Below are 12,974 nucleotides of genomic sequence, written 5' to 3'. Positions count from 1 at the left end.
CAGTAGCTTATGTGGGGGATTCAAATAGTGAAGACTCTTTCCTAATGTCAATAAAATCATCTAATCATACCTAAAATTCATAGTAACAATGCTTCCCAGTACTAAAGATGTTGAGAGAGAGAGAGAGAGAGAGAGAGAGAGAGAGAGAGAGAGAGAGAGAGAGAGAGAGACTTAATTACTCTAAGAACTAATAACTCTCAGGAAACAGTCAATTCAGTAAGTCTTTTTTTCCATTGTTTGTTGTCTTCTTGCGTAAAAAAAAAAAAAAAAAAATATGGAGGACCTTTTTACGCATCTTTACAACTGTTTTATAAAGCTATACATGAAACGGAAATTGTTAAGTGTTTCTATTCGAATTCAGAAGCACTTATGTCCGGATCTTCACTGCTCTTAAAAGGATGTAGTTGAAATAGAAGGTTTTAAGAGTGTTTCTGTAATACAATAAGATTACAAAGAAATCTTGTTAATCTGTCTCACCAAAGAATACGGTTAATAATTTCGGCAGCCTTTGAAAATAGTCGTGGTGAGAGAGCAGCGGTTTTTTGATTACAGCGTTTCCCTTTATAAATTCATTCTAAATACATAAACATTACCACGTCACAACCTCTCAACACTCACGCTTTTGTAGACCTGAGAACGTATCCTGAAACATTTAGCTCTCACCACAATTATTTACCAAGGCCACGAATTATTTACCAGGTTTCTCAGTTGTTAATAATGTAGAAATCCTGATATTCTGTCTCCACAACTATAAAAAACAACATTCTTAAAAACCCGTGTAACTTCAACTAGAAACTTTTGGATATAACGGAGGTGTGGCACGGAAGTATCTCAGATTTATGACCTCCGTTTCAATTGATATATCCTCAAGTTTCAACCGTAGAGGAAGTTCAGAGCGACACGAGCTGGGAGCCAGACGGTGAGAAAGAACTGTAAAATCCCCAGGCTCTGTTTACGCTACGCACTGCTCGTTGAGATAAATGGGGAGGCTTACAATCTGGTGGTGGATGCTCTCTGTCTCTGTCCCTCTCTCTCTCTCTTTCTCTTTATGTATTTCACACCAGAGATTCACAGAATTAAAAGGGAAAGGCTGCAGGCAGTGAAGCTCTGATATGAAAGGAACGAGAGAGAGAGAGAGAGAGAGAGAGAGAGAGAGAGAGAGAGAGAGAGAGAGAGAGAGAGAGAGAGAGAGAGAGAGAGAGAGAGAGAGAGAGAGAATATATACAATTGTTTTCAAAAAGTGTCCACACATTAATTTTCTCTCCTTCATTGACTCGAAATATCACACTGCGTCGTTATTAACATCAACATCATCAGCAGTAAAATGAAAATGCGTCACAAGAACAAGGAGAACAGGAAAAAAAAAACATCACCACTAATAACAAGAACAACGAAAAATAACAAGAACAAAGACAAGAACAAGAACAAGAAAAAGGAATAGCACTAAGAACAAGAACAACGAAAAATAACAAGAACAACAACAAAAACAAAGAAGAATAACAAAGAACACCACAACCAACAACAACAACAACAACAACAACAATAACAAAAGACCCAAACCACACAACTTGAAAAAAAAAAACAAAAAAATAAAAACAACACTGCATCAGACAACCTTTCGTATTCTCAAACACTTCTTTTTTCGCTTCCACTATTTGAAAAGGCTTCATTTGAATTGACACGAATTTTTAAGGTGTTTTTACGGTTTTAAAGGTAGAGTGACATGATTTCTACATTATTAACTGGAGAAACACTCTTGAAACCTCCACTAGTCACATCTGAAGCCTTGAAAATAAAAAAAAAATAGTTAGAGAGTAAAGCGTTTCTGAACACTGACAAATAACTGAAGTAGCATAACAAAAAAACGGCGTAGTGTCTCGAATAGAAAACGCGTAGTAAGACAAGACGGGGGAGCGAGCGTGGGCGAGGCATGTGTTGGAGTCGACGTGAATTAAGACTGCAGCGTAATTGTGAGCGTGGAAAGGCTGTTGTGTGGTGTAGCAGGCGTGTGGGACAATGAATGGTGGTGATGCGAGGGTGCGAGGGGGAAATAACTGACATTATCGTATTAGTGGAGGGTAACAATTGCAAAGAGACGGTTCAGGACACAACTAGTAGCTTTACATATTTTTTTCCATTGTGTTTTTGTGTTTTCTTTACCATTAAGTGATCTAAAGTTATATTTGAAAATGTTTCGAAAGGGAGAGAGAGAGAGAGAGAGAGAGAGAGAGAGAGAGAGAGAGAGAGAGAGAGAGAGAGAGAGAGAGAGAGAGAGAGAGAGAGAGAGAGAGAGAGAGAGGTGATATGTTTGTTCCCTTCTTAATCCCTGGGTCCGTCCTCTCAGTGTGTGTGTGTGTGTGTGTGTGTGTGTGTGTGTGTGTGAGTAAATCTCCACAACACGCACACAAAATGTTCCTCCTCCTCCTTTTCTCGTCCTCCTCTTCCTCCTCTTCCTCTTCCTCCTCCTGCTCCTCCTCCTCCTCCTCCTCCGCTCTCAATCCTCGGCTTTCATAACGCTACCATCTCCTGATTAACAAAGGTCAAGGTCATGGAGGGTAAAGGCCTGACCACACCTGGTAGCTTGAATTGTGACAAATGATGCTTAAAAGGTCAAAGTAGTAGTGGTGGTGGTGGTGGTGGTGGTGGTGAAAAATGACGTACATTGCAGAGGTTAGTACATATTTCAAGATGATTAATTTGTCCTGCTTTTCATTTTTTAGTGTCATTCATTTTCTTCTTTCATTTCTCTACACTCTTATTTTTCATCTTTTTTAACTAATGATGTTTTTCTTCTTTCTTTTCTTTTTCCCATGTTTTTGTCATACCTTTTTTTTCCTTCTATTTTCACTTTTTTTGTTTCTCTCTAAACTAACAGGTGAGGAAAATGCAAATGAAGAGCAGAATAAGAAACGTAAATGGGCTCGAATTTTCTCATTTCATTTGGTCTAATCTTGAGAAACCTAACCTAACCTAACCTAACCCAACCCAACCTAACCTAACCTAACCTAACCTAACCTAACCTAACCCAACCTAACCTAACCTAACCTAACCTAACCTAACCTAACCTAACCTAACCTAACTCAACCTAACCTAACCTAACCAAACCAAACTTAACCTAACCCAACCTAACCTAACCTAACCTAACCAAACCAAACTTAACCTAACCTTATCAAACGCAACCTAACTAAATCTATCCTAACCTAACCTAACGTAACCTCAAAAAAACTAACCTAACCAAACTAAACCTAACCTAACCTTACCAAACGCAACCTAACTTAACCAAACCTAACCAAACCCCCCCCAAAAAAAACCTAACCTATCCTTACCTAACCTAACCTAACCAAATCTAACCAAACCCAACTAAATACCTAACCTAATGTAACCCAACCCAACCTAACTTTACCTATCCTAATCCAACCTAACTTAACCTAACCTAACCTAACCTAACCTAAACCTCACCTCACCTAACCTAACTACAAATCTTCATATTTAATGCAGGAGTTAACCAGTACTCTCAATCATTCATACCTTTCTCTGGTAAACTCTGGAACTCCCTGTCTCCTTTTGCATTTCTGTCTTCCTACGACTTGACTTCATTTAAGAGGGAGGTTTCAAGGCATTTCTTAATTTTGGCTAATTCTTTACTATTTTTCAAGGGAACAAGCACTTTTGTTTTATATTTTGTTGCCATTGACTGGTTTCCATCCTGCATAAAAAAAATCTTTACACTCCACGACACAGACAACAGGAGACACAATACATGAGGCGAGACAAAACTATGCTGCTTCTTTTATCATAATACAAATCATCGTAAAATAAGAATGATCTCAGAATTGACTTACTCTCACCTTTTTCCTTCTCATTCTCTCTCATTTCACTCATTCTCTATTTTTCATGTAGGAGGGGAAAGCTGGCCAAGGGATACATAAAACGAAAAAAAAGACCCACTTAATTGCCAGTCCTTGCAGGTCAGAGAAAGCTAGCGCCTATTCATCATTTTCATTCCTATGCTATATTTTCTTTCATTATGTTCCGTTTCTTTCCTTCTCACTCTATTTTGTTCCCATTCCTTCATTTCTTCACGAGTTTCCTTCCATTCAACGCCTTTTCATTTCATTCATTTTCGCTCCTATTCCTCATATTTATCAGTATTCTACATTTTATTTAGTTTTATTCCATTTCTTTCCTTTTCACACAATCTTATTTTGTTCTTATTTTCTTATTTCTTTCTGAACTTTCCTTCCATTCAACACTATTTAATTCAATTTCAGTCATATTCGCAACTATTTCTCATATTCATCCGTTTTTTCTACCTTCTTTTCATTATAATCCATTTCTTTCCTCCACACATTGTTAGTTTGTTCCCATTTCTTCATTTTTTTTTCTCTACTTCCTTCCATTCAACTCGATTTCATTTCATTCCTTTTTTATCCTTTTCGTCATATTTATCCGCATTATACATTTTTTTTCATTATATTCCGTTTCTTTCCTCCTCATACAACCTTATCTTGTTCCCATTTTCTCAATTTTTTTCCACTTTCCTTCCATTCAACAACATTTAATTTCACTCATTCTTGCACCTATTCCTCATATTTATCAGTATTCTGCATCTTATTTCATTACATTTCGTTCCCAGTCAATTTTCATACATCCTCAATTTGTTCTCAATCCTTCAATTCCTCTATACTTCCTCTTTCTCTCAACACCATTTCATTAATTTCTCTTGAGTCCTTGGTTCTTTCCCTCTCACAAGTCATCTCAACCCTTATTGTCAGTCCTCCATCTCATCCATTCTCATTTGTACCTAATCTACCCTTCCATCATACCTCCCCTCCTATTTCATTTAATCCTTTCCTTCCTTCTACTAATCATACCAATCTCTATCCACTGCAATTTAATCTACTCCCTTTATTCTAACAACTCCTTCCACCTTCCCTTCTCTTCTAATACCTTTTCTATCCCTTCTCTATTATTTTCAATGTCTTTCTTTTATTTAATTGTGTTTCAGCGTCGCCTCATCCTCACAAGCATTTTCTTCTTTATCTACTCGTTTTCATTATCAGGAACAGTTCACACTTTTTATAACTCAGTTGCTTGAGACTAACTTGATTCTCTCTCTCTCTCTCTCTCTCTCTCTCTCTCTCTCTCTCTCTCTCTCTCTCTCTCTCTCTCTCTCTCTCTCTCTCTCTCTCTTATTACAGGTTTACGTAAAAATATTCTTTCGGCATCTCTTCATTTTAACGGTACGAGGAGTTAATAATGAGAACATTCAAATTAATTCACCCGTTCCAGCCTCTCACAGAAGCCAAAAGGGTCACTCGTCTCGTCTCGTCTCGTCTCGTCTCGTCTCTCGTCACGTCTGGTCTCATCTCGTCTCGTTTCATCTACTGGGAAACTACGAGGAAAAGTTTATGTGTACACCAACTTTTTTTCTTTCAACTTAAAACTTTTTATCTCTGAACTTCGCTCGTGTTTTCTAGCATGAAGTGTAAATATCTACTTTTTTATTTCTCAGGGAAAAGTTTGTTAATTTGAGAGAGAGATGGAGATAGACGTTTCGACGATTCTGCCAGAATGACTGCGCGAGTATGGAGACTTGTGAGGATTTGTATCGGTTTTAGCAAAATTAATCCCTTCAGTATCATGACGCGTTTTCATATTCTGGTTACTATTTGATGATTTTTTACAGCATCAGAAACTTATGTGGGGATTGAAATAGTGAAGACTCGGGCTGTTAATCTTCTAACCTCCAAAGACCCTTCCTAATGTCAATAAAATCCTCTAACATACCCAAAATTCAGGGTAAGAATACATCTCATTACTGAACGGGTTAAGGTGTTGAAATAGTTAGCTTTATGAATCTTAATATACGTCTTTCATTGTCTCCTCTTTTTTTTCTTTATGGAAAAAATACCCATTTATCATTATTTTTTTTTTAATTTCTGTTGCTCTTAGTCTGTCTCATTTATGGATCAAAATTTGTGCTGTCAGTCAGAAAGAAAAATAAAAAAAAGAACACGTGTATAAATGTTAATGAAATAAATGGCAATAGAAAAATATCACTTAAGTGCCACCGGAAAATAAGCCACAATATCAATACAAATGATGAATAAAGCTTCTATTTTTAAGCTTAGATTGAATCACTTTTTTTTCTGACCCTTCTCTTGTTATTCCCTTATACTTTTTGCTACTATTTCCTCTATATCCATATTTTCTTTGACAAATTTATTTTTTTTCACTTCCGTTACTACCTTAGGTTATATTCATTCGATTCTGTTTGATTATGTTGCGTTAAAATAAGTCAGACGAAGTTTGGTGAGGTTCCATTTAAGTTAGATTGTGTTCGGTTAATTTAGGTTGGGTTAGATTAAGTTAGGTTTTCTTGTTGCTCTTCCCTTGTACTGTTTTCTTTTTTTTTTATACGAATTTTCCTGCAGTTTTTTTTTTCATATTTCCTTACACATTTATTTACCTATATGCATTATTTCCCTCAGTCCCTCCCAGCGCAAGGCCTCGTAAAGCCTTGTTGTGTTTCAGGAAATAAAGGTGTTGGAATCCCCTCTATGAGGTTTAATGGCTGTATCCAGGACCCTCAGAGTCTCGGCACGTAACATTCCCCTTTGTTCACTTCCCCTCCCGTGACACCCTCCTTGCTTGGACCGTTTCTCCTCTAGATAGTTTCCCGCCTGGCCATTTCCTTCAGACATATTCGATACCAGTGTTATGATGGAAGAGGAATCGATACCATTATTGTTATGGATCTATCTTAGGTTCATACTAGGTTAGGTTGAGTTAGGTTGGGTTAGGTTAGGTTAAGTTAGGTTCGGATTGGGTTGGACTAGATTAAGTTAGGTTAGGTCTGGAGTGGGTTAGGTTAGGTTAGGTTGAGTTAGGAGTGGATTAGCTAAGGTTATGTTAGGTTAGGTTAGGTTAAGTTAGGAGTGGGTTAGGTAAGGTTAAGTTAGGTTAGGTTAGGTTAAGTTGGGTTAAGTTTGGAGTGAGTTACATTAAGTTAGATTAAGTTTGGTTAGGATGATATAGTTAGATTTTGATTAAGATGGATTAAATTGGTCAGGTGAAGTTAGTTCAGGTTGAAATCGGTTAAGTTACTGGTTGCATGAGCTAACTAGATATAAAGGGAAGAAATAACTGAAAGGAAAAATTAAAACAATAATAAGATATGGAGGATTGAAGGAAAGCCGAGAAGGGGAATGTCTTATGAGGGAAAACAAGAAACGCAGAAGAAAAGGCAACACAGGAATGATAGTAGGAGAAAAAAGACACGGTAGAGAATTAATTTAAGAGGAAAAACAATCAATAAGAGGAAATTCAAAGGGGATGATAGGAAATAAATAAGAAATAGCCAAGAGAAATAATCTAAGGGAAAAGGTTCTAAGGGAGCAAAGTCTAGGGAAAAATGTAAAGAAGGGGAAAACATCAAGAAGGGAAAACAATCTAAGGCAAAAAGGTCAAAGGGAAAATATTTTAATGGAAATAAAAGTTCTATTTCGAGAAAATTCTAAGGGGAAAAGATTCAAAGGGAAAAGGTTTGAAATGGAAAAGGTCCCAAAAAGGGTAAAACAGTAAGAGGGGAAACACACCCAGCCTTGCCGCGCCTTAACAGGGACACATTTCGGTGACACGAGACAGAAAATGACTCCCACGGGTGGAGGGCGAGTCGAAGTAACGGCAGGATAGTTTTTCCATTAGCTAATGCCCTTCAAAATCATTCCTCTTTTTTTCCCTGAATGGACAACTTCCCCGAGAAACGCAATTACAAAACTTGCACCACGCCAGGCACGTTGATATAAAGTAAATTTTTCTTGCTTTTCTTTGCAGAACTTCCGGGAAAGCGAAATTAAGTACAAGAGAAGAAATGGGAATGAGAGGAAGTAAGAGGAAATGGAGAAGGAGAAGGAGGAGGAGGAGGAGGAGGAGGAAGAGGAGGAAGTCGAGGAGAAAGAGGAGGGAGGAGGGAGGAAAGACTAGAGAAACGGGAGAAAAGAAGGGGAGAAGGAAAGAAGAATAGAATGGAAAAAAAAAAAAAAGTGAAACGAAGCAGTAACGGGAAGATGAAGAGAAGAGAGAGAGAGAGAGAGAGAGAGAGAGAGAGAGAGAGAGAGAGAGAGAGAGAGAGAGAGAGAGAGAGAGAGAGAGAGAGAGAGAGAGAGAGAGAGAGAGAGAGAGAGAGAGAGAGAGATATGCAACTCCAAATCATTCTCGTGAATATATTATCCATTTGAGACATTCTCCTCCTCCTCGTCCTCCTCCTCCTCCTCTTCCTCCTCTTCCTCCTCCTCCTCCTCCTGCTCCTCCTCCTCTTCTTGTTGATGCTCCTCCAAGACGTCCTTTCAGCAAGACCTTGAACTCTCTCGCGCCCTAACTGGCTGAATTTCATAATAAGACGCACTCCACGAGAGAGAGAGAGACGAGAGAGAGAGAGAGAGAGAGAGAGAGAGAGAGAGAGAGAGAGAGAGAGAGAGAGAGAGAGAGAGAGAGAGAAATTTATAGACACGCAGTAATAAGGGAAATGTCTCAAACAGAACAATAATCATAAAAGGAAAGTTGGAAAATAAGAGAAAAAAATTGAGACAGGAAACAAAAATGAAACAAAAACAAAAAAATCACTTAAAACTAACACCATTAGAAAACACGGCAAAATAAAAAAACAACAAGAAAAACAAATAAGGAAGAAACAAAATAAGTAAAAATAAAATAGACTATGAAAATAACACAAAAAAAAAGACACACACACACACACTCTCACACACACACACACACACACACACACACCTTTAACAACACTGAACATTATCGATAAAGAAGAAAAAATAATAAGCAAAACTTAAAAATAAACAAGGCTAGGATTCCCACCCCTAACTTGGTCTCGGTTCATTAAATTTTCAAGACAAGCTGAAAATTACTGCCGCTCACCTGTAATGGGTACACCTGTCCTGGGAGGGTACAGCTGAGGTACAGGTGGGGTACAGGTAGATGGATGAAAGAAGGGAAAAAATGGAAAGGAAGAAATTATGTGGAGGAAAACAAGGTAACATTAATAAAGAAAGGTTAGAAATATAAGAAAGAAGAGAGAGAGAGAGAGAGAGAGAGAGAGAGAGAGAGAGAGAGAGAGAGAGAGAGAGAGAGAGAGAGAGAGAGAGAGAGAGAGAGAGAGAGAGAGAGAGAGAGAATACATAGCTCTAATAAAGAAAGAAAGGAAAAAGACGGAGGAAAAATCATATAAAGGAAGAAAATAAAATTGAAACATAAATATAGAATAAGAAAAATAAGAGAAGAGAGTGTAAAAATGAACGTAACAATAAATAAAGTACAAGAAATACATGTAACAGATCAAGGAAGGAGAGAAAAAGGCGGAATAAAATAAAAAAAACAATCGATGAAAACAGTGAAGAAAATAAAGTAGAGGAACGAGAAAGATAGAAAAAAAAAGAGTAAAAAAAAAAGAATGAAAATTGGTAAAGACAAAAATAACAAAGTAGAAAAGAGGATAAAAATTAATAGACACAAATAAAAAAAAGAGTAAAAAGAATGAAAATTAGTAAAAAGAAAAAAATACCAGTAGATACAAGAAATATACAAATACTTTTTACATAACAAGAGTAGCAGTCCCTTTGCATAATACCAGTTAATCACCATCAGTTCTCTCGTTCTCATTCCACGCAGCCTTTCTTTATTATGAAGGAGAGTAGGTTATGAAACGACGCACTGAGGTATGTAATGAGTTAAGGTACTGTGTTGAAGGAGGAAGTGGTGGCGAGGTGGATGAAATGGTGGTACTGGACTGGTATGGGGAGTGGAGTAATGGTGATAGGGTATAGTGTGGGAGGGAGTGATGGTGTGGTCATTGGGGGTGGTATGCGAGAGATGATGGTGTGGAGGGTGGAGGCAGAGGTGGTGTGGAAAAGGAAAGGTGTGGTATGGCAAGGATGATGGTGTCGAGATTGGAGGCAGTTGTGGTGTGGAAATGGGGGGGGGTGATATGGGAGGGATGGTGGTGTGGAGGGTGGAGGCAGTGGTGGTGAGGACATGGGGGTTTTGGTATGCGAGGGATGATGTCGTGGAGGGTGGAGGCAGTGGTGGTGTGGACAAGGAAAGGTGTGGTATGCGAGGGGTGATGATGTGGAGGGTGGAGCAGCGGTGATGTAGCAAGGATGTGGAGGAATATTAATGTTGATGTGCTATTTTATCGTTTCATTTATATATTTCTATCCTTTATCTTTTATTTTCATTCCATTGTATTCGCCTTCCTTATATACATAATTGTTCTGTCTCCTCTCATAACTATTGTATTTATTTATTCATTCGAGTTTTTTTTTCACAGTAAATAGTGCTAGAGCATTTGGTAGGGCTATCACATTCCTTTATGTTATGTGTTAAGAATTCATTTTGATCCGTATAAGAATTCCCGTAAACCTTAATGAATATATATGTATCAATCTATGTAAAAATCCTAACTAAAATTATCAAATATGATATTCAGCATACACCTTTTTTACTGTCGAGAAATGTTCTATGGTGTTGAGGATTAATTTTTTGGTACATAAAAAGAAGTACCGTCATAAAGGATTAATGAATATATCAATCAATGTTGGGAGTCCTAGCTCAAAATTTCAAATACGACATCCTGCATACGCCTTTAACACTGTCGAGGAATGTTCTATGTCCCGTGCATTTTCGTTTCTAGCCACGATACAATAGAGGCTAAATTTAGAGATATACCGCAGGCACCATCACAACTCTCATGCCTTGAAACTTCATACTTCAAACACCACCAATTCTATTTGACAAGACTGAATAGCCTCAATAACCATAAAGTCTCGCAAATCATAGAGTTGATAAAATAAAGTGGGGCTACGTGTGCTGGTATGATGATCTGTCACCTCTGTAACCTGTGCTGTGAAACGCTTCTCTCTTTTCACCACAGCTATTTTCAAAGGCTGTAGACATTATAAGGCGTATTCTCAAGAGTGTTTTTCTATTCATAGGGAAGAAATATTGTTTATCCGTCCATAAAACCACAAGAACATCTTTAAAAACCGTATAGCTTCAAGTGGAGCCTTTTAAAAGTAGATGTGGTGGTGCGCAGTGTCTAAGAATAGGGTTCGTTAACGTCCCGGCCCAGCGGCGTCAGGGAGCGGGCTGGCAGGCAAGACTACTCATGACTCATAACTCACAGCATACCAAGAGTACAAATCCATACACACGCAGTACCTACTCACCATGATACTGGACCGCTGGGGATAGGCTTGGATTGGTGCTAAAGTGGCCCTTCTTCGCCTGCTTCAATAGGATCAAGATAAATGTTCGGGAATACACGGGATCGGACACATAAGCCCACCACACAACATGGCCCGCGGGACTCACTGATGCTTGGCTGAAGTGAGCCGCGTTGCTTCGACTTACTGTTTCGAAGCTACTCTGTATTTTTCGATTACTTTCTTGGATTTCTAAACACTATACATCGAATTTAGGATGTTAGACGGTTTGAAATAAGTGTGAATAAAAAGATGAACGTCCATACTATAGGTAACTCAACTGAACAAAGACAATGAGAGTAAATGCACGTAATAACACTGTACATCTTTCACATAAACTCCGAACCCTGAATACTTCAATCCGCTCCCCACACTATGCATGGAGTCGTGTCAGGCGGAAGAGAGCATTCATATATTCAAGAGAGAGAGAGAGAGAGAGAGAGAGAGAAAAATGAAATGGAAGGAAATGCATATTCTAATTCAATAAACGAAATTTGCGGCTGGAGTGAGGTGTGAAGTGAGTGGATCGCATGAATCAGTCACCTCAGCTTTATTCTCCGTTGGTTGTGTGATGTGAAGATAGAGTAAGTTAGGTTAGGTTTGGTTAGTTTGAGTTGAGTTGGGTTGGGTTGGGTTGGGTTGGGTTAGTTTGGCTTGGGTTGGATTGGAGTGGGTTAGGTTAGGTTGGGTTAGGTTAGGTTAGTTTGGGTTGGGTTAGGTTGGGCTGGGTTAGGTTAACTTAGGTTAGTTTGGGTTAGGTTGGGTTAGGTTAGGTTAGGATAGGTTTGTTAGTTTGGGTTGGGTCAGTTTGGGTTGGGTTGGGTTGGGTTGGGTTGGGTTGGGTAATGTTATGATTATTTTTAAGCCAAGAAGGAATAGAACATATTATTTTATCTTCATTTAAGGTTATAATGGGTTATTTTGAAGAGAGAACAAGTTTGGATTGATTAAGATAAGATTTTTAGATCGTGTAAAGTTATATTAGATTAATTTCATTACTGCAATATATAACATTCACAACAACAGAAACACTTAGAGCTGCAAAATAACCAAGAGAAAAGCAAATTGATTAAAACAATGCACTTTTCAGAATCATCATACTATAAAGAGATGACTGCAGGACCAAACGAAACGTAGGAGTGGTTTATGATTCAGGAGAAATGAGGCAGATAGCAGTGGAAAAAATAAATGAGTTCAGGTAAGATTAGAAAAAGATTTGTTAGAGTAAGAATGTGTTTGATTTGATTATACTAGGAGAGATTAGGTTAGATTACAGTGCCTTAAATTGCCTTACTAAATGTGTTGCTTTGTCACGTTTTATATGACTTTACTCTTTCGTTTCTGGGTTAGAAACTGCTCGTCCCGCATCTTGAAGGACAAAACAAAGCATCAATGGCGAGAAGCAGCGCCCCCTCACATCAAAGGTACGAGCTGCCTTCTTCAGCACCACGCCGAGACTCACAATAATAGAGAAGAAGGCAAGAACAACAACAACAACAACAGCAACAACAACAACAACAACAACAACAACAACAACAACAAAGGAAGAAAAGAGCAGACTATAACAATAACAACAACAACAATGACAACAACAACAACAATGACAAAATCAACAGCAGTAGCAACAAAGCAAGAAAAGAGCAGACGATAATTACAACAACGAAGAGTTAGAAAACAAAAATGAATAATAACATCAAC

At 38.1% G+C, this 12,974-nt stretch overlaps 2 long non-coding RNA genes across 2 annotated transcripts in view; one reads left to right on the top strand and one right to left on the bottom strand.

The window, feature by feature from the left end:
* The window catches only part of LOC123508586, a 47,695-nt gene extending 36,340 nt beyond the window's left edge, over positions 1–11,355 (bottom strand). Inside the window, exon 1 of the long non-coding RNA XR_006675967.1 lies at positions 11,241–11,355. This is a non-coding gene — a long non-coding RNA (uncharacterized LOC123508586). The remainder of the gene's footprint in view (positions 1–11,240) is intronic.
* A 469-nt stretch (positions 11,356–11,824) lies between these two features.
* Positions 11,825–12,726, top strand: LOC123508566. The gene is made up of 3 exons (XR_006675963.1): positions 11,825–11,860; positions 12,367–12,474; positions 12,627–12,726. It is a non-coding gene; the product is annotated as an uncharacterized LOC123508566 (long non-coding RNA).
* The last annotated feature ends 248 nt before the right edge of the window (positions 12,727–12,974 follow it).

This window comes from Portunus trituberculatus, chromosome 25, assembly GCF_017591435.1.
Source record: "Portunus trituberculatus isolate SZX2019 chromosome 25, ASM1759143v1, whole genome shotgun sequence".
NCBI classification, from domain to species: Eukaryota; Metazoa; Arthropoda; class Malacostraca; order Decapoda; family Portunidae; genus Portunus; species Portunus trituberculatus.
The sequence above is the reverse complement of the archived record's forward strand: the minus strand, read 5'-3'. Positions and strand labels throughout refer to the sequence as shown.